The sequence below is a fragment of the Pongo pygmaeus genome, chromosome 18 (genome assembly GCF_028885625.2).
Source record: "Pongo pygmaeus isolate AG05252 chromosome 18, NHGRI_mPonPyg2-v2.0_pri, whole genome shotgun sequence".
NCBI lineage: Eukaryota > Metazoa > Chordata > Mammalia > Primates > Hominidae > Pongo > Pongo pygmaeus.
In genome coordinates this window covers 42689862-42711342 of record NC_072391.2, presented here as the reverse complement: position 1 = coordinate 42711342, position 21481 = coordinate 42689862, and the positions used below count along the sequence as shown (strand labels likewise).

Here is a 21481-nt window from a genome sequence, read left to right as displayed (position 1 = left end):
GTACAGTGTTGAAATAATGTGCTGGCATTTGTAGTTTTTAAAAATATTATTGCAGGCAATGGAGTTGTGCCAGAGAAATGTGATTTCTAGTACAAAAAGGGAATACTTAGCCAGGGCCTCAAGTTTAATATATTTATTGGAAATGTCCTCAATTGCAATACACACATTCCAACATTAAATAAAAACTTTTTTCAATAAATTCTGAATTAAACAAAAATTCAAATGATGCTTCTTATGGAGTTAAGGAAGTGCTAATGAAGTAGAATGGCAATTGAAGCCAAAAGATCTGAATACAGGTAAATAATTTTACCCATATTAGTTTTATGTTAGAAAGAAACAATAATTCTGACCATATACTATTTACTGCAGTGAAGTATTTCAGAAATTTGTGCATAATACATAATTAATTTTCTAATGGTAAAAAAGTAATCACATTCTACAAATTATTACAATATGGTCTCTTGAAAAGAACAGTATTTCAAATGAAGAAACTTGGAATTTCTCACAAGGTGGTGATCTACGCCTAGAAAACCTATGTAAAATATTATACTCGTGTGCCACTATTGGTATTTCTGCTTTTCAGGAAAATAACATGTTATAAAAACTTAATGAAGATATCTAAAATCACCAAGAAGTTACAACAATTCACAAAATGCCTGATATAGTTGAAAGACAATTATGGAAACGTCTCAGGATCAGAAGTAAATAAAGGTAATGATCCAGAGAAGTGTCAACCTCAGGCCAGTGCTCCATTCAAATGCACCTGATTACAACGATGTCAAATCTGTGTGGGTTGTTCAGCTTTTGACAGGCAAATGGAATAAACATAGATCAACTGCCTGCTGGTATCTGTAGTGTGCTGTCTTCTATATGTGAGTACTAAATTATAAATTATGTTGCACAAAAGGAGATAAGCTACTAGTGTGAAGCATTAGATAAATTATATGGCACATGAAACTCAGATATGTGGTTTATATTTAAATGTTTGCCAATAAAATGAAAAAACAAGAAACCAAAAGAATATGGAAAATAACTATGAGCTTGTGAAGTCATATTTGAAAAAGAGGCAAATGGGAAGTAAACTATTGAAAATTTAGTTAAAAAGTTTCATGTAGAGCATACAAATTACACATTAAAATAGACTGTAAACTGAAATATTGAGCACAATTAATGTAGTCATATGCTTTTTAGAAGGCAAATGATTACAAAATATAAATTATTTATATATGAAGATTAGATGAGAAGAAATGTAAAACATTTAATGGTTTTACTATACTATGGAAACAGGAAGGCAATATTCAGAAATCGGTGACTCATAAGTTTCAGAAATGGAAAACAAGACATGAATCCTATAAAAATTTAGAGCATAATGTGTCAAAAAAGATAAATTAAGAAATACTTAAAAGAAATGATGATTTTGGTTATTGTGAATAATGCTTCAATAAACATGGTAGTGCAATTATCTTTTTGACATACTGATTTTATTTCCTTTTGATATATACTCAGTGCTGAGATTGCTGGGTCAAATATATGGTAGTTCTATTTATGATTTCTTGGAAAACCTCCATGCTGTTTTCCCTAAGGGCTGTACCAATGTACATTCTCACCAACAGTGTATAAGTGCCTTCATTCATCTTCATTCATCTACAGATGAATGAAGAAAATGTTACACACACACACACACACACACGAATAATGTTCAGTAATAAATTGAACTTCTGTCATTTATGGCAACGTGGGTGAACCTAGAGGGCATTATGTTAAGTGAAATATGCCAGTCACAGAGAGAAAAAAGACTACATAATGTCACTCATATGTAAAATCTAAAAAAGTTGATCTCATAGAAGTAGAGAGTAGAATGGTGGTTACCAGAGGCTAGGGAAAGTGAAGGGATGAAGAAATGGGGAGAGTGTTGTCAAAGTTACAGTTAAACAGGTAGAGTAAATACTGGGGTTCTATTACACAGTAGGATGACTATAGTTTCTTTGCTCACCACTAAGAGAAACACACAGGATCTAGACATGTCTGTTGGAGCCAGGCTTGTCCTGGGAAAGTGGATGTGCTGAGCAGGAGCCCTGGGGATGGAGGGCAGGTGAGATGGGGCTCCAAGGGAGATGCAGCCAGGGACAGGGCCTGGCCCACTCAGGCTGGCAGGGCTTTCTGAAGGCCAGGAAAGATGGCCCAGAACACTGAAGGTTCAAGCGGACCATCTGAGCCAAAGATCTGTGCTGGTGGCACTGATGCTCAGTAGCCCTGAAAATGGGGGCCTGATTATCCCTCAGGATATCAGTAACTGGAGGCAGGTGGCTGGTGGATGAGGTAGAGAGCTGCCTAATGCCAATGCAAGAGTCCACTGTCTGGCAGACTGGAGAGAACCTCTGCAGTGCTGACCCTAATGCTGTCAGTCTTTGGGTTTGTCAAGATAGGCATGTGGATCTCTGTGGCCATGCCCATCTACCAGAGCCTTATCTCCTCATTCTGCAGAAGTGTAGGACAGTGGAGACTGGATAGGGCTTGAATGGCAGGCCCCCTAAAAAGACAGTGTGTCATGAACTTTGGCCTCTCCTCTCCTCTCTGAGCAGAAAAAGATGACCACCTCTGTCCTGTATTCTCACAGCACCCAGCATTGGTGCAGGGCTCTTGGTGATCACCTCCCACGGCTCTGCCTTCCCAACCTTGCACACTTCTCAGGCAGGGCAGATATCAGGCCACTATAATCTTGGCACAGCAAGAGGAGGAGAGAGCCAGAAGAGGGCCAGGGTGGTGGAGGCATGGGCTGCGCACTCACTAGTGCCCAAGACCCAGGCTGCATGACTGTGCTGCAGTCCAAGGGGTACTTGGTGTGGGTCCTGGCACCCTTCAGGGGCCTGGATCAGCTGCTGTGGCTGCAGCTTCCTCCAATTCTTGAGCAATGGCGGTATGTATCATTTCCAAAGGTTTTCAGACAATCCCTGGTGACCCCTGGTGAGGGGTGATTATCTTGGCGATCTCCAGCAGGGCCCGTGGCCTTGCCCCTAGGCAGCACCCAGCAATCTCCGTGGCCACCCATGCACTAAGCATTTGCGATGGGCTTCTTTCTGGATGCTAGGCTTCTCCACCTCACCCTCCATCTTCCTCACCCGGGTACTTCTGGCCATCCTCCTTGTTATCACAATGGGACTACTGGGTGCTGGAGACTCGGAAACCGCCATGCAGACCTCGAGTCCTTCCCAGGCCCAGCCAACAGGGCGGCAAATCCAGGAGAAAAGTCTTTTTCCGTCTCCTGAAAGACCAGAAGAGACCTGTGCACCTGGAAGTTGTGCCCCAGTGCAGGCTGCAGGAGCAGCTCACAAGGCCGGAACGTGGGGCGCTTCCTGGTCTGCCCTTTTTTCTGGATGCTAGGGCTTGCCCAGCCAAGGTCGCCCTTCGGGACAGGGAATCAGAGCTTTGCGTGGCTGCCTTCCCTCACTAGGACAGTGTCGTAGAGAATCGCGTGGCTGAGGCTTTCCTGCCGGCTGCAGTGCCTGCCCCTTTAGGCATCCCGCAGAAAAACCTTCCCTGCAAGTAATCCACCTTGTCCTGCTTGCCAGCTTCCTCATCACCTGGTTATTCCAAAGAAAACAATCTACAGTGGAATGACCAAGTTCTGCAAACAGGCAAATGCAACGAATCTGTGGAAAGTCCGTTTGTCATCTAGATTTTTTTTTTTTTTTGAGACGGAGTTTCACTCTTTTTTTTTTTTTAATTATTATTATACTTTAAGTTTTAGGGTACATGTGCACAATATGCAGGTTAGTTACATATGTATACATGTGCCATGCTGGTGCGCTGCACCCATTAACTTGCCATTTAGCATTAGGTATACCTTCTAATGCTGTCCCTCCCCCCTCCCCCCACCCCACAACAGTCCCCAGAGTGTGATGTTCCCCTTCCTGTGTCCATGTGTTCTCATTGTTCAATTCCCATCTATGAGTGAGAACATGCGGTATTTGGTTTTTTGTCCTTGCGATAGTTTACTGAGAATGATGATTTCCAATTTCATCCATGTCCCTACAAAGGACAGGAACTCATCATTTTTTAATGGCTGCATAGTATTCCATGGTGTATATGTGCCACATTTTCTTAATCCAGTCTATCATTGTTGGACGTTTGGGTTGGTTCCAAGTCTTTGCTATTGTGAATAGTGCCGCAATAAACATACGTGTGCATGTGTCTTTATAGCAGCATGATTTATAGTCCTTTGGGTATATACCCAGTAATGGGATGGCTGAGTCAAATGGCATTTCTAGTTCTAGATCCCTGAGGAATCGCCACACTGACTTCCACAATGGTTGAACTAGTTTACAGTCCCACCAACAGTGTCAAAGTGTTCCTATTTCTCCACATCCTCTCCAGCACCTGTTGTTTCCTGACTTTTTAATGATTGGCATTCTAACTGGTATGAGATGGTATCTCATTGTGGTTTTGATTTGCATTTCTCTGATGGCCAGTGATGAGGAGCATTTTTTCATGTGTCTTTTGGCTGCATAAATGTCTTCTTTTGAGAAGCGTCTGTTCATATCCTTCACCCACTTTTTGATGGGGTTGTTTGTTTTTTTCTTGTAAATTTGTTGGAGTTCATTGTAGATTCTGGATATTAGCCCTTTGTCAGATGAGTAGGTTGCGAAAATTTTCTCCCATTTTGTAGGTTGCCTGTTCACTCTGATAGTAGTTTCTTTTGCTGTGCAGAAGCTCTTTAGTTTAATTAGATCCCATTTGTCAATTTTGGCTTTTGTTGCCATTGCTTTTGGTGTTTTAGACATGAAGTCCTTGCCCATGCCTATGTCCTGAATGGTAATGCCTAGGTTTTCTTCTAGGGTTTTTATGGTTTTAGGTCTAGCGTTTAAGTCTTTACTCTTGTTGCCCAGGTTGGAGTGCAATGGCGCGATCTCGGCTCACTGCAACTTTGCCTCCTGGGTTCAAGTGATTCTCCTGCCTCAGCTTCCCGAGTAGCTGGGATTACAGGCATGCACCACCATGCCAGCTAATTCTGTATTTTCAGTATAGACAGGCTTTCTCTATGTTGGTCAGGCTGGTCTTGAACTCCCCACCTCAGGTGATCCACCTGCCTTGGCCTCTCAAAGTGCTGGGATTACAGGCATGAGCCACCGCGCCTGGACAGTCATCTAGATTTCAAAAAATACACATTTTCCTTTCTTGTTATATTCAGTAGTGCATGAAGCTGATATTATAATAGGTATGCAATTCAGACTAAACTGATTGAAGGGTGAATTTGTATTCTAAGGTATTTTGTGGTGTCAAATTTGTTTGTTCCCATCCCCAGGATCCCCTTAAAGCTGAATAGTTATCATTGAGAGGGGAGGTAGAAAGAAACTAGCTAGGCAGTTAGGGCAAAGAGTCCTGGGCAGAATGATTCTTCTAACAAAAAGCAGCCCAAGAATTCACCTCTCTTTCACAAAGAGCAGCCTGGAAGATCAGGCTGCAATCATAGATAAGGAAGTTGGAAGCTTGCATGGGTGGGGATGCCTGCAGCTGCACCCATAGAAGGGACCACCTTGTGCCAGACATATTCAGCATGGGGGGCTCCACCCCCCTTTTTAGCACATGCAGAGTAGGGAAGAGATGAGCAACTTAGACAAGCTCAGGCTAAGAACTTGCCTGCATAATAAAAATTTGGGGTGTGAATTGCCAAATTCACAGTGGCTGAGATTCTCGGAGACTGAGATTCATGCTCTATGCAGATAACACACTTGGTCGTAACTGGTTTTTCATGCCCTGTGTGGATAAGATACCCCCTCCCAATAACTCCTCTATAAAAATCACTGCATTTCAGCACAGAATAGCAACTCTTTTTCAGGGCCCTTCTCTCCAGCAGACACCTGTTCGTTCTCTCTCTCTCTCTCTCTTTCTCTCTCTCTCTTTCTTGACAGATTCTCACTCTGTCACACAGGCTGGAGTTCAGTGGTGCAATCTCGGCTTACTGCAACTTTTACCTCCCAGGTTCAAGTGATTCTCTTGCCTCATCCTCCTGTTCCTTTCTTTCACCTAGTAAACATTTGCTCTAACCTCACCCTTAGCATGTCTGCATCCTTGATTTCCTCAGTTGTGAAACCAAGAAGTTCAGTTGTCACCCCTGACCATGAGGCCACTTCATCATGTCTTGTCTCATTGCTTCTTGGGACATGGAACATTCGATGAAAATGTGTCCAAAAGAACATTTCATAAAGTGCTGTCTCTTCCAATCTTCAAGCAATGTGGGAAACTACCCATGATACATGAAAAACTTTTGGCCAAAATGCATAATTTATAATACAAAATTAATGCTATAAATTATTCTATGCATGTGTATTATGGCCATTTGGACATCATCACACATTGCCACATTTAGTAAGAAGGACTTCTGAACTTGCGGCTATTAGGAAGCTTAAGTTCTGCATACTGTCACCTATGGAAGTTAGTTCTCCCTGCATTTCTCCAAAGCAACCTTGAAATGTCTATCTTGTATAAAATTTCTATACAACCCTAGTGAGATTCACCCTTCTGGCCCCACCTTCACAGCACTAGTACCAATGGAAACACACCTGCTCATGCTTCCCCCAATTTTCTTGGATTCATAAACATTTAGTGACAGAGTGGAAAGAAGGTACTGAAGCAAAGACTGAGGCCTTCTGGGTGGGTGTGTAAAGATCTCCTGCAGCCTGGACATCCTTACAATAAATTGGTTGTAGGTCAGGCTAAAAAAAAAAATGGAAATTATTCTCTTTCTTTAAGAAATGCACAGGATCTAGACGGGTCTGCTGAAGCCAGGCTTATCCTGGGAAAGTGAGAAGTGCTGAGCAAGAGCCCTGGCAATGGAGGGTGGGTGAGATTTGGTCTAGGGTCAGGGCTTGGCACACTGAGGCTGGCAGGGGCCTTCTGAAGGCCAGGAGAGATGGCCCAGGACACAAGACTGAAGCAACCCATCTGAGCCAAAGATCTCTTTATGTATTCCTGAATCTCAGTATCCTTGCCAACGTGGGTGACATCAGTCCTGGGTATCAGAGACACTGGAGGCTGGCAGCTGGTGTGGGGCAGGAGGCCTGTCCACCATGCAGGCACAATTTCACCGGCAGGCCAACTGCAGGGAGTGGATAAAGAGAGTTCTGTTTGGGACTCTGCTTTCTTGGTTCATCAATGAGGTGAAGTCTCTGGCATAGTCTCAAACACAGCTTGTGAGATAGCAATTTCAGTGTAGCTAGGGAAAGTTGGCACTGCTCAACCAGGTCTCCCAAGACACCATGTCCATTTTCCACCACAGCTGTGCCTGGATGGGGATGTGGACACCCATAGAGTCCAGCAGATGGGACTCCGGTAAGTGGTGGTCTTGGTGTGTGGCAAGAAGGCAGCTCGGGCAGGCCCTCTAAGTGGAAGGAGGAGCCAGGCTTTCCTATGAAGCCCTGGGCAAGTCACCACCCTCTTTGGGCTTCTGTTTACTCATCTGGAAAATGCAGGATGCATGTTGTGCAGGCCTCACAGGTTCATGATAAGGTGCAAAGGAGGAAAGAAATTTGAGAGTCCTTGTGCCTGCCTCTTCCTGAGAGGGATGATGGTGAGAACAGTGGTGGTAGCCACATGCAACTGAGCTCTCAAGAGGCCCTGTGAGGAAGGTGTTGTTCCCATCACACTTCCTAAATGAAAAAACAGTCTCAGGGAGGCCTGACTACATTCCCAAAGTTACACAGGCAGTGAGTGTTGAAGCTGGGAGTAAATCTAGAATTAGGGCTCACTGGAGGTGGTGGGAGCATAGCACCAGATGACTCAGGTGGTTATTTAAGATCTGAGGTCATGGGGGCTGGGGTGTAACTTGGTGAGGGAAGCACAGTCTCACTAATCCTGTTTCTGACTCTGCTAGGTAGGAACCTTTTTAAAGAGTCCAGATGGGGCTGCAGTAGCAGGTGAGTAGGCCTGTGGCAGAGAGAGGCTCCAGGGAGCCAAGGAAAGGGCTCCTCCCTCCCAGCTTAAGTTCTCCACTGCAAAAGAGCAGGGTGTTTTCCTCCTCCATCCCTGCCCTCCTGTGGCCACAGTGCTTGAAATGCCTTCATTAGAGAGACCAGAGAAAAAGCCTGGGAGAGCTGGACTCAGAGTGGATTTCGTGACGAGTGAGGCTGGGGATGACCTGATTTGTGACTTATTAAAATCCCACCATGGAGGAAACTAGGAGGTGGTTGATGTCTTTGGAGGCCAGCTGTGGAAAGAGGAGGGAAAAATTTCATGCAAGGGGGCTGAGGGTCCTTGGCTGCTCCAAGGAGACTTGGGTAGGGACATCAAGGAGCCATGGGTTGGCGAGAGTTCAAAGCACAGGGCTTGTGCGTGAAGCTGAGAATTTGTGCTCATCACTGCTACCACCTTGATGGCACAGGGTGCTGTGCCCTCTTTTGGCATACTTCTCAGTGACTAGCTGATGCTGGAAGTTGACAAAGAGGATTATATGGATGTGAGCGAGACTGGGGCAGGCAGGCAGGATTGGAACCAGGATCCTGAAGTTTATGTGGACAGAGTCCTGGACTGAGCCCTGAGATTGCAGCACTCAGCGAACCTCCTTTCCTGAGAACCTGCCAGATGCCCCTGTGAATGAAGGTGTCAGGTCCATCTTATCTCTGAGTGATGGAGGCTCCAGCAAAGACACTAGTCCCTGTTCTTGAGTAGTGAAGCTACAGAGCTGAGTCAGCCTCTGCCTTAGGTGGTTCCCATTGGAGAAGAGTGAAATTGGGACCCTCCTAAGACAGACAGTTCCTAAGTGGTTGAGTACCTTCTTTGTTTCCAAGGCATCAGTTTCCCTGTCTGTCATCACAGAGAATCAGGGCAAAAATCACTGAGCCTCAATGTCCCTTCTATAGAGCCCAGAAACTGATGCAGGTCCATGTCCTGACCCTGATGGCCCTGGTGGTGGGGCAGCATGGGAAGTATAGAAGATGAAGGCTAGTCATGGACTAGGGGGCCTTTCTGAGGGATCTTGGCTGTCTACCTTCTAGGAAAATATAATTAACACTAAGTAAAGGAGAAACGTGAGCAGCTAGGGCCCTCGCTTTGAGGGAGGGTGGGGATGTGATATTCAGAGACCACCCTGGGGAGGACACTCCCTGGCTCCATCCTCTGCATCTTATTTTCTGTTGGGATTTTCTATTGGGAAGGTTTGATACACAGATAAGGAGGAGACCCATCCCAATGGAGGGTTTGATTAGGGTACTATAATTAATAATAAATTCTGAGAGGAGGGACTGTTTATATCCAACTCTGAGAACAGGTGGGGGCTGCATGGGATTTGAGGGGAGGATGGGGCCCCTTAAGAGAAAAGCCCCAGAGATTGGCCCCTGCCCCCTCCCTCCCCAACAAGTCCCCTTTATCATCTTCCACCCAGGACATATCAGAATCTTGCCCTTCCTTCTGTCTCCAGATCAAAGTCCTCCAAGAAATGCAGCTGCTTCCATGACAAGAGATAATTATCTTCTTCTGAATGGGGAGGAATTTGGGGTTTGGTTCCAATCCATGAAGTGGCACAGTCAGAATAAAAGGTGAGGGCCAGCAGATTACCAAAGGGTAGGAGAAGACTCTATCTTGCAGCCACCTTCAGAGAGACTGTGGCCATGGCTCCCTGGTCAACATTAGGCCCTGTTTTCTGGGGACCCCTGAGCAGGCAGTCGGAAGCCTGAGGTGTGGCTCCTGGTAGCCTCACAGCTGCCACTATTTCCTGAAGCTCCTACTTGTTTTGTCAGCTAAGCTCCCATCCCATTAGGCCACAAACATCCTCAAGACCAAGAACAGGCCATGGTAAATCTCAGGGACACTGAGTGCCTGGGCTGGCAGGGGCAGAGTGCCTCAGGGCTCAGTGACATTTTGGCTGAGCATGGGCTTTGGGAGTCAGACAGCTGCACTGGGCTCCCAGCTGCACCGTGACCAGCCCTGTGGGGCCTCAGTGCTCTGGAACCTGAGACACAATAGTCATAAATTTTACACACCCTTCTAACTGCTTTTTCTTTTTTCTCTGTCTTTCTCTATAATCACCATGTAGTACTGATCTCTGTTTATTTAAATTAATAAACATGTTATACAGTGTGTATTATTATTTGTCATGATTTTTTACTGCATTGTATGATTCTACTCATATGAGGTATTCATGGTAGTTCCATTCATAAAAACACAAAGAAGAGTAGTTCCCAGGGGCTAAAAGGGTGGTATAGGGGAACTGTTTAACAGGAACAGAATTTCAGTTTTGTAAAATGAATAAAATTCCTTATGAATGTGGATGATAGTTGCAGAAAAATATGAGTAATTGTTCTGACCTGCACATTTAAAAATTGTTAAAATGGTTAATTTTATGTATATTTTACCACAATGTAAAAGATGACAGTTTAAAATGAACAGACTATGGATATATGCAACAACATAAATGAATATCACAATAGAATCTTGCATTAAAAAAAGATGTAAAGTATCCATACTGTATAATTTCATTTATATTAAATTCAAAAATTAAAACTGAGGTTCTGGCTTCCACTAATGGTGAAGTAGCTAGCTAAACTATTACTCTCATAGAGAAAAATGATGAATCCTGGGTAAAATAGTATATGTCATTATAGAATCACTTGTATATAGAATACATATATATACATATATATTATATATATACATATATATTCCATATATGTATTCTATATATACGTATTCTATATATGTATTTTATATGTATTCTATATATGTGTGTGTATATATATGTATTCTATATACAAATGCTTCTATAATGATATATACATATATATGTATAAGAAATGAACGAGGATTTCAGCTGTGCCCTCCATAGGAGACATAAGTATTGAGGTTGGAATCCAGCCCAATTAACACCCTCTTTATAAAACAACACTCTTCAAAGGGACACAATGGATCCCACTGACTCCACAACTCTTGTATAACAGTCTCTAGTGAACAATTTTCAAATTCATGAGATGCATTAAGACACGTTAAAATGTAATACATACACAAAATAAAAGCAGGCAGTAGACATCTTCAAGATGTCCAAGATGTGATCAGCAGACAAGAATTTGAATGCAGGTATTATAAATATACTCATGGGGGTGAAGAAAAATATCCTCATAAATAAACAGATGTGGAACCTCAGCAGAGAAATAAAAAATAGCCAAGTAGAAAAATAAGAAATAAAAATAATAATTTTGAGCTTATCTATAAATCAGAAACAGAAGACACAGCAATAGAAATTATCCAATGTGAAAATGGAAGTTAAAAAAATGTTTAAAGAAAATGAACAGAGCCTTACAGACCTGTGGGATAATTGAGTCTGAGAAAAGGGGAGAGACCGAAAAAAATTAAATGGAGTACAAAAGTAAATCAGCAAAATGTAAAAAAGATAAACAGAGCCTTAAAGACCCATGGAATGATTGAGTCTGAGATAAAGAGGAGACAGAAGAATTAGATGGGGTACAAAAGTAAATCAACAACTAATACCTGAAAACTTCCAAAAAGTGTTCAAAAACCTAAATTTTTATATTCAAACGTCCACAACCCACACCCTGCAAAAATACAAATAAAACCACACCAAGACCATATTGTGATTTAGGAAACTGGCAGGGCAGGACTTTCAATTGACTTGATATGATTTATAATTTTTACTATTTATAAGAATGGAAATCGGTTCTCTTTCAAGTTTTTTTCTTAGAGAAAGTCTGACATGTGAGGCACAGACAGCAGTTTTTAAAGGCAGATGACTTTCCAGCCTCGTCTTAAATGTTCATTTTTTTACCTTAGAAATTATTTAAATTTGTTTCTTTCAAATCTTGCAGTAATATTGATGCTCCAGAGACATGCTCCACGGAGATTCTGCTTTTGTGAGTCCGCCGCGCACAGAGCTGAAACTGTGCCTACTCCAGTTTCAGAAGTGTGCAGTCGTGGAGTCCTTAATCTGAAAACTTAATGGAAACGTTAATTAAGAGAATGATCACTGTTTACTTCTATCACCAAACTATTAAAAGTGGTCCAACTGGAGTATTTAAAAAAAAAAGATGTTAAAAGATTTTCCAAGGGAGCCCTATTCAGGGCAGAAACGCAGACACTGTCCCTGACCTCACCACACAAACTCCCCTCATGTGTTGGGAGGGACCAAGGGGCGCTCTGGCCGTGCTGACCTGCGTTAATCACTGCCAGGAGGTCCACATTAGGACCCCAAGGCCTGGGAAGCAGCGTGGGTGGTGTCAGAGAAGTGGTGAATGTGGTTTCCAAAGGGGTGAAGTGGTCCCTCCCTATGACTGTTTCCTGACTTGATGCAGCAGGGTCAGACCCTTCCCCTGGGACGTTTTCTCCTCTTTATTACGGTGACGGGAGCATCCCTCTGTGAGAGGCCCAACCCAGGTGTGGGCCCTGCCGCTAGCCCAGGGGTCCAAGGGGCGCTCCTCGGGTGCAGAGGAGGATTTGTGACAGCCCAGAGAACAGAGGAAATGGTGGTTTTGAAAAGGCAAATGGCAGGCGACCAGAAACAGGATGTTTTCATTTATGGCAGTGAACTGGGGGTTTCAGACACTCACGAGGGGCTTCTCCAGAGGAACACAAGAAGCCTGATAACTGGCGGGTCCGAGTCGGTTACCCACCCCTAGGGACCATTGCACTGCGCTTGTCTGAAAGGGCAGAACCACTACCCCAACTCTAGTGACGGGCTGCACTGCGCATGTCTGAAAGGACAGGCCTCTTAACCTCACCCCTAGGGATGGGTTGCACTGGGGAAGTCTGAAACGCCGTGACAAGGGGAGGGGCGAGAGGGGGCGGGGCTGAGGGGAGTCAGGGCGAGAAAAGGGGCGGGGCAACTCTGCGGAGGAGGCCATGAGAGGCGACCTGCCTTTTGTTGGTATGCAAGAAATCAAACTTGGAACATGACAAGCGCGAATCCCGCATTGCTGGGAGACAGCGTGTCACAATTGCAAGGTGAAAGTAGCCATCCTAGCTCCACCTTCTCCCCAGGCAGTAGATATTTGGGAAGAGCCAGGCTTCCCTCCGCAGGGCGATGCAGGGAGCTGAACCGTCTTCAGGCATTCCGGGAGTCGCAGTGTCTGTTCCGCTCCCCGCCTGTTGGTGGCAGGACGGAGAGTCTGCGCTACCAGCCTGCTCTGGGCTGGCGGGGTGCCCTGGGGCTGCAGCAGGACAATACCAGATTAAGACGCAAGCGGAGGCGGGACACAGTCCTGGAGGGAGGGGCCGGGCGGTGTGGGCCTCTTCCTTTGCAAAGTTTTGCGGGCCATTGATTCCGTGCCAAACCCTGGCCAAGGGGATTGAGTCAGGAGAGGAACTTGGGCAGGTCTGGGCTGGGCAGTGAGGAGGATGTGTTGCTGCGAAGTGCACCCTGCCTTTGCCCAAATCGGGAGTATCTAATCCCCACTCACCCGACTTCCCACTGCTTAGCTCGATTTTCCCTCCCACCCACACCTAGGGTCTTTTCAGAGCTTTGCGCCTCTTCCAGCCCCTGAAGCCACCGGCTTTCCTAAGTGGTCTGAGTTGGTTACCCACCCCTAGGGACCATTGCGCTGCACTTGTCTGAGGGGAGTAGGGGCGAGAAAAGCGGCGGGGCGCGCCCATCGCCCGGCCGAGGAGCATTACAGTGGCTACTCTGCGGCGGAGGCCATGAGAGGCGACTGGTCTGAGGTCCCAGACGCAGTCCGCTATGCTGCTGCCCTCAGCTCTCTCCAAGCAGAGCGCAAGTTCAGGCGCCTTTGAAAGACTCCCACCTCCTGGCCTGGGGATTCACACGTTCAGAGCTTTGCAGGGAGTGACCATGGCCTATGGCTTCATGAAAAAGTCACCCTCAACAGCGCCTTTTTTTCGCAGATGTGGACGTGGAGACATGAGGGAGGGTAATCATTGGGTTACCAAGGTGCTGCTAAGAGCAGAGGAGAAAACCCCAATTCCCAGCCATGTGTCTGGTGTGATATTTCACCAACCCATTTAAGTGTGGAGGCCTCCAAATATCTACCTAAATGAGTATGATAGTTGAGGCATTTTACACTTAAAATCACTGGCCTCATGTCAACTGAAGCCTGACTGGTTAGTGTCTCAAAGACACAGATGATGACCTGATCCCTCAGGAACAGATGGTGCTCCATCTTTGTGGGAGTTATACAATTCAAGTTATACAGCACTTGGTTGGGGGTCTTTGAAACCTGTCAGGTATCACATCTCTGCTTTGGGTGAAACATTCATCACCCACAGTAGTCAAGGATGTGCCTTTACTTGCTGGGGATGATCCGTTGAAACTTTATATCTAGACAATGGAAATATTCAGGAGCATTTCTGCCTTCATGTAGCCACTTAATAATTGACAGCTTAAGGTCCTTTGTCCTTAGGGACAGTTCCTTTGATTCCTGGATGGTGCCAGCTTTCATGCTGTTAAATCTAATCTGTAAAGACTTGAGCGTTAATCTCCAGGAAAATAAGGCCTTGTTCTTTCTCATTTAAATGCCCTCCTTTTTTTTCCTCTTGTATAGTGTTCTAAGTAGGATTTCCAATACTGTGTTGAAATAAGTAGTGAGAGTGGGCATATTTATCTTAGAATAAATCTTAGAAAAAAGATTCCAACATTTTACCATTGACTATAATGTTAGCTATAGGCTTGTCCTATAGCTAATGAAGAATGTAACTCATTATTGTGAGGTATATTCTTTCTATACTTAATTTGTTATAAATTTTATTAGGAATGAATTTTAAATTTTGTCAAAGTAATTTTAGGCATACACAAAAATAGTCAAGATTTTTAATCTTTTTATTGTGTAAATAAGGTGTATGGCATTTATTGATTTCCACATATTAAAATATTCTTGCATCCCAGGAGTAAATCCAAATTGATTGTAATAAATGATCCATTTAAAGTGCTTTTGAATTTCATTTGCAACGACTTTGTGGATGATTTTGCATCTATGTTCACCTGGGATAGTGGCGTGTAATTGTTTTTCTTGTAATGTCCATCTCTGGCTTTGGTATCAGGGTAATGCTGGCTTCATAAAGTGAGTTTGGAAGTATTCCTCCTTCAATTTTTTCGAAGATTTGATTCTTGCTAAATGTTTGGTATAATTCAGCAGTCAAATAATCAGATTTAAACTTCTTACTCATTACTGATATATTCATATTTTCTATTTCTTTATGTTTCAGTCTTGGTAGGTTGTACATGTCTAGAAATTTATTCATGTCTTCTACCTTATTCAATTTTTTGGGATATCATTGTACATAGGAGTCTATGTACATAGCAGTCTTATGACCTTTTGTATTTCTGTTTTACCATTTGTAATGTCTTCCCTTTAATTCTGATTTAATTTATTTGAGCACTTTTTTCTTAGTCTAGCTAAAGATATGTCAATTTTACGTTTTCAAAAAAAACAAACTCTTACTTTTTTTTGTACATTTCCTGTTGTTTTTCTACTCTCCATTATATTAATTTCTGCTCTGACTTTTTAAATTAATTTCATCATCTGGTAACTTTCGGATAAGTTCATTCTCTTCTAGTTTCTTCAGTTGTACCATTATTTGTTTATTTGTGATCTGTCTTCTCTTTTGATGAAGGTATTTACTGCCACTCAGTCTCATTGGGATTAGCACCCATATACACTATGGTAATTTTGTTTGGGTACTTCAAACTCCTAATCCTAAGATTACACCTTTTGCATACCAGTAAGCAGCAGTGCAGAAAGCTCACATGATGAGAAGGGTTTCACAGTGAGATAATTGCCCCTCATGTTTTGGGAGGGGCTAATATCAAATGCTCTTTTTCCTTTTTATTACTTATCTGTGCCTGAACCATAAGGCACAAGGAATATGCACCTCATCATGAGAGTGCACATGGCAGCAGCAAAGGAAGCAGCAGCTCAGAAAAGACAAGGCCACCATTGTTGCTTGCATGACAGTAGCACTTGTTAGAGCAATAGAGCAACATGAGTCACTGAGCAACTGAGCAAATTCTCTCCAAAGTAAAAGTCCCTTTTGTTTCTGCAATTTTACAAATGAACATCCCTTGCCCTGCCTTGAGAGTGTGCAATAATAAACAATGTTCAAATAGCTACCCAGCCATTTAGTAATGATAACCAGACCAGATGAAGTGACCACAGGGATATAGCCTGACTATAATCAGGTAATCAGGACTGAAGTGCTGACTCATTAAATTGCTGTGTTTTCACTGCCTTGACAGGCAAGTGTGTTGCAAACTGCCTGCCAAACACAGGCTAAACCTGATGACACATCATGCTGGAGCAGAGTCAATTGTCCACTTAGGTCTAGATGATGAGTGTGCTTTAGTGCGGTAGGGAAGGCAACTCATGATAAAGGCCACAAACTGCTATTTAGACCAAAGCAAAAGCCCACCACCAACTGGTGGCTCTGACTGAGCTGACTTTTAATATATCATGAAACCAGTATGCCAAAAGCAGTTAAAGTTGAGCAGATGTCCTCAGTCATAGTTGATTAATCCAGTACGTTTTGTGAATTGTTTGATTAGCCTCCCCTTTACCCCATTGGTGAAGGAGAAATTAGCACTCTAGGGCTACTGGAACAGTTAAAGCCATGGCACCAATTATTGGACAGATGAGACTGACTGCAGTTATTCATTACATATAATCATGGAAGGAGGAAAGTACTGTAAGGTAAACAGACCCACACAAGGATTGCACTTGGGAGCAGAGAGAACAAACAGGAGGTGTCAGAGGAAGGTTTTGTAGTATTAAGAGGGTGAGATGCTCCTGGTTCCCAATGGAAGCTCTTATTGGTTAGTCTAAATAATTCTGTGATCTTTGGGGAAGCTAAAACACATTATACCACCAACTGCTAAGACTAAAGTAACATACTATAATAGTATAATTCTAGAATGTACTATATACTATAATAGTAATTACAGTATGTTCTCACTTTGTTGATAGATTCTGGGAAACTGTTTCTTTAAGTAAAACAATGTACTATATCATGAAACCAATTTTACCATTGGCTAACTGAGGTAAACAAGAGTTAATTTTCTATGGTATATAGTATTTTGTTTCACTTAAAGTCAGTTTCCAAGAACCTATCAATGACGTTAAGTGAGCACTTACTGAACATGTATTTTAGTGACGTGTAATAGAAAGTAGCTATATAAAATATACTATATAAAATATAATATTCATGTACAAAACTACACTTTGTGCTACACATTACAGTCATGAACCATATAACAATATTCTAGAAATTGACAGACCACATATATGAACTTGTTTTGTCATGAGTAGGTATATGTAAACCTACCTTTACAGGCCAAGGGAGTTGAGAGGTTGAAGAAAGAGGCTGATAAATCAAGTTTCTCAGAAAGAAACAACTAAGAGGGATTTATGAATAGAAGCTATGTCTCAGATGGCTGAAGATGGTGGATCCCCGCACTGTTACCCTCCAAACCCAGACACTTATCACAGGAAAGGAATGTGTAGGACAATTGAAATCACTATATAAATTTGCCTAAGGGTAGGATTTATGCTAAGTACTTGTTAACAATAACATCAAGGTTGTTTTGGCTTAAGGGTGGGGCTTACAGAAACAGTAGGTTTCTATTGGGGAACCAGCCCCCAATATTTCAACAGAGGTTCTTTTCTATTTTCCCTAAGTGTTGGCCGGTATGAGAAATAAAGAGAAAGAACACAAAAGAGAGAAATTTTAAAGCTGGGTGTCCGGGGGAGACATCACATGTCGGCAGGTTCCGTGATGCCCCCTGAGCCGCAAAACCAGCAAGTTTTTATTGGTGATTTTCAAAGGGGAGGGAGTGTATGAATAGGGTGTGGGTCACAGAGATCACATGCTACAAAGGCAATAAAATATCACAAGGCAAATGGGCAGGGCAAGGTCACAAGGCCAGGGCAAAACTAGAATTGCTGATGAAGTTTCATGTCCCACTGTGCACCCATTGTCATTGATAAACATCTTAACAGAAAACAGGGTTCAAGAGCAGAGAACCGGTCTGACTAGAATTCACCAGGTTGGAATTTCCTAATCCTAGCAAGCCTGGGGGCACTGCAGGAGACCAGGGCGTGTTTTTCATCCCTATCTACAACTGCATAAGGCAGACACTCCCAGAGCAGCCATTTTAGAGGCCGCCCCTGGGAATACATTCTTTTCCCAGGGCTAATTATTAATAGCCCTTACTGGGGAAAGAATTCAGCAATATTTCTCTTACCCGTTTTCAGCAATAAGAGAAATATGACTTTGTCCTGCCCGGCTCCCAGGCAGTCAGACCTAATGGTTATCTCCCTTATTCCCTGAACATTGCTGTTATCCTCTTCTTTTTTCAAGGTACCCAGATTTCATATTGTTCAAACACACATGCTTTACGAACAATTTGTGAAGTTAACGCAGTCATCACAGGGTCCTGAGGCGACATACATCCTCACCTTATGAAGATGATGGGATTAAGAGATTAAAGTAAAGACAGGCATAGGAAATTATAAGAGCATTGATTAGGGAAGTGATAAATGTCCATGAAATCTTCACAATTTATGTTCAGAGATTGCAGTAAAGACAGGCATTAGAAATTATAAAAGCACTAATTTGGGGAACTAATAAATGTCCATGAAATCTTCACAATTTATGTTCTTCTGCTGTGGCTTCAGCCGGTCCCTCCATTCAGGGTCCCTGACTTCCTGCAACAGATTTCAATATATAACATAGGTGCTTGAAACACCTCAAAAAAACATTAGCGGGAGTACCTGTGTCATAATTTTAATTTTTTTAGGGATTTAAAATCTTAAAGTCTTGTTATGTTAAACTAAGTAATCTTAGGTTTCTCACTAAAAAATAGCATTGCTAAGCATTCAAATAATAGTTAATATGTGTAATTAAAATTACTGGTTGTAAAAAATCTACTTACAAAGTGTATTAAAACTTAAGATGTGTTTTCAGTAAAATAAAATTTGTTACAATGACATTTAGATGTACTTTCTACTAAAAATAATTTTGTCTAATTTAGAGGTTAATGGTTATTTAAAAATATAAAATAATAAAACAAAATCTAAAAGTTACAAAATAATTATTAATAAAAACTTCCGTTAATTTTTTGTAAACTACAAGGAAAATCAAGTGACTCTAACAAAATAAAAATGGTTCTGATAAAATAATTGTAATAAAATAAAAATAACATTAAAACAAAAGTCTTAATGTGTCAGGAGTGACTTCTTCCTAACACACTGTTTCTAGATTTGTGCAGGGCAAGATTTTTCTCATCATTCTGGTCACATCATAAATGCCCAGCTCTCTCTTACAACATCCTACTTTATTTTCATTATATCACTTGCTTTTTTGTTATATGTACTTGCTTTAGTGTTTTTTCCAGCTAGCCTCACCTCCTGGGGGTTAGAGACACTTGGTAATTTTTAGAAACACATGATTGGCCCACCAGGACACCTAGCACAGAGTGAATGCTGAAGGCAGAGTTGCTGAAAAAATAAGATTAATCTCTCTGGAAAGGAGGAGTACAAACAAGCTTCCTAGATCTGCTAAAGAATATCAATGCCTGTCAAAGACCTGGGGTGGACAGAACACAACCAACAAACTGCTCAGAGCCTTAGGGACATGCCTAGAGCCACTGGTTTAACTTAAAAACAAAAACAAGGCTGAAATGAGAGTGGTTTGGTTACTAGACTGGAGAAATGTATGGAAGAGTGAAGACTGAGGGCCTTTGGTTATCTCTGAAGTTATTGATGGAGTCCTTGAGCTGATGTGCCATCAGTATTGAGGATATTAGTAATAACACCAATGATATTAATTATAATACCAATAATAATTCTTGCAAATGGCCCGGCATGTGACAGGACTTGCATTCATTTCAAGAGTGTGACTCTGTTGAATCCTCAAGACAGATCTATGAAGTGGGTGCTCTTATCCCCGCTGTGCTGGAGACTGACCTCACACAGGCCAGATGCAGCAGGTCTCCATTGAGATCACACAGCTGGTGTGCTGCAAAACCCCACCAACCTCCTCACTGCTCTTGCATTCCTACAGCATCACACTTCTTCTTATTTGGGAATTTCCATGCTCTGTGTCTGAGTGTCAGTGCTAATATGACCCAGTGGGAGGAGTGTGTCAGTACTTCTGAGGATGCCCAGGCTCTACCAAGTTTCCTGACCCATACTCTTAGGAAAATACTAGATCATTTGGATGTTCTCCCAAAGCCTGTTCTCCCATTCTTTTCTGTCTCAGAAAGGGCCTCACCATATCTCTGGAAATTTTCTTAACTTCACTAACGTGTAGCAGTAGTCTTGAAGACCCTTTTTCCTTTCAAGCAACAAACCAACAGGTCCTATAGCCACTATAGCCTCGTGTGCAAATGTATCCCCAGTCCACCTACTTCATTCTGATTCCACATCACCCAGTCTAAGCCATTATCACTTTTACCTGACCTGTGACAAAAGGGTCCTTGTTTCCATATTCACCCTCTTTAGAATGCATTATCCATAAAGCTGCTGGAAAAAGCTTTTAAACATATGAATCTGATTGTGCCTCTTGCTTAAAACCCTCCAGTGGCTTCTCACCATATAGGGAATTAAATCACCGTCAAGTTTGCTTATCTCACCGGAACTCTGCGAGTTCACCTCCTCTGCTTGCTTTCCATGCCCCCTCCTTGCCGTCACTGGTCTCTGCTTCCTCAAACTCACCCTGCTGGCTCCCATTTCAGGACTATTGCTCAATAAAATCATCTGCTTGGAATTTTCTACCCCAGAATCTTTGTATGTCATTCCTTCTGTTGCTAGGTTACTGGGATCTCAATGTAAACATTATGTCCTCACAGAGGCTGCTGTGAGCTGAATTGTGTGTTTCCCAAAATTTGTATGTAGACACCCTAACCCCCAGTACCTAAGAATGTGACCATATTTGAAGAAAGTGTCATCAAAGAGGTAATTACATTAAAATGAGGTCTTTGGGGATGCAGGTGGGGTGGTGGGGAGGTCACATTATACAAAATTTCAGTAAGGAAGAATAAGTGCAAGAGATCTGTTGCACTTGGTGACTACAGTTAATGTAATCTGTTCTTGAACATTGCTAAGATAGTAGATTTTGAGTGTTCTCATAACAAAAGCATGATGGGTATGTGAGGTAACACATATGCCAGTTAGCTTGAGTTAGCCATTCCACAGTGTGTGCATATTTCAAAACAGTACCATAAATGTAGACAATTTTTTTATCGGTTACAATAAAAAAGTTTTAAAATGAGGGCCTTAGGGTGGGTCCTAATCCAATCTAAGTGATGTCTCCCTGAAGGAAGAGATAAGGTATCAGGGGAAATTCAGCCAGATATCGGGCAAAATTCACCCCCGATATTTCACATAGGTTCTATTCTATTTTCCCTAAGTATTGGCCAGTTTGAGAAATAAAGGGACAGAGTACAAAAGAGAGAAATTTTAAAGCTTGGCGTCCGGGGGAGACATCACATGTCAGTAGGTTCCGTGATGCCTCACAAGCCGCAAAACCAGCAAGT

The 21481-nt window shown here is 42.6% G+C and overlaps 1 long non-coding RNA gene across 1 annotated transcript in view; it reads right to left on the bottom strand.

Moving 5' to 3' along the window:
* The window catches only part of LOC134738544 (uncharacterized), a 51693-nt gene extending 30971 nt beyond the window's left edge, over nt 1-20722 (bottom strand). Inside the window, exon 1 of the long non-coding RNA XR_010124304.1 lies at nt 20579-20722. This is a non-coding gene — a long non-coding RNA (uncharacterized LOC134738544). The remainder of the gene's footprint in view (nt 1-20578) is intronic.
* Between the last annotated feature and the right edge of the window lie 759 nt (nt 20723-21481).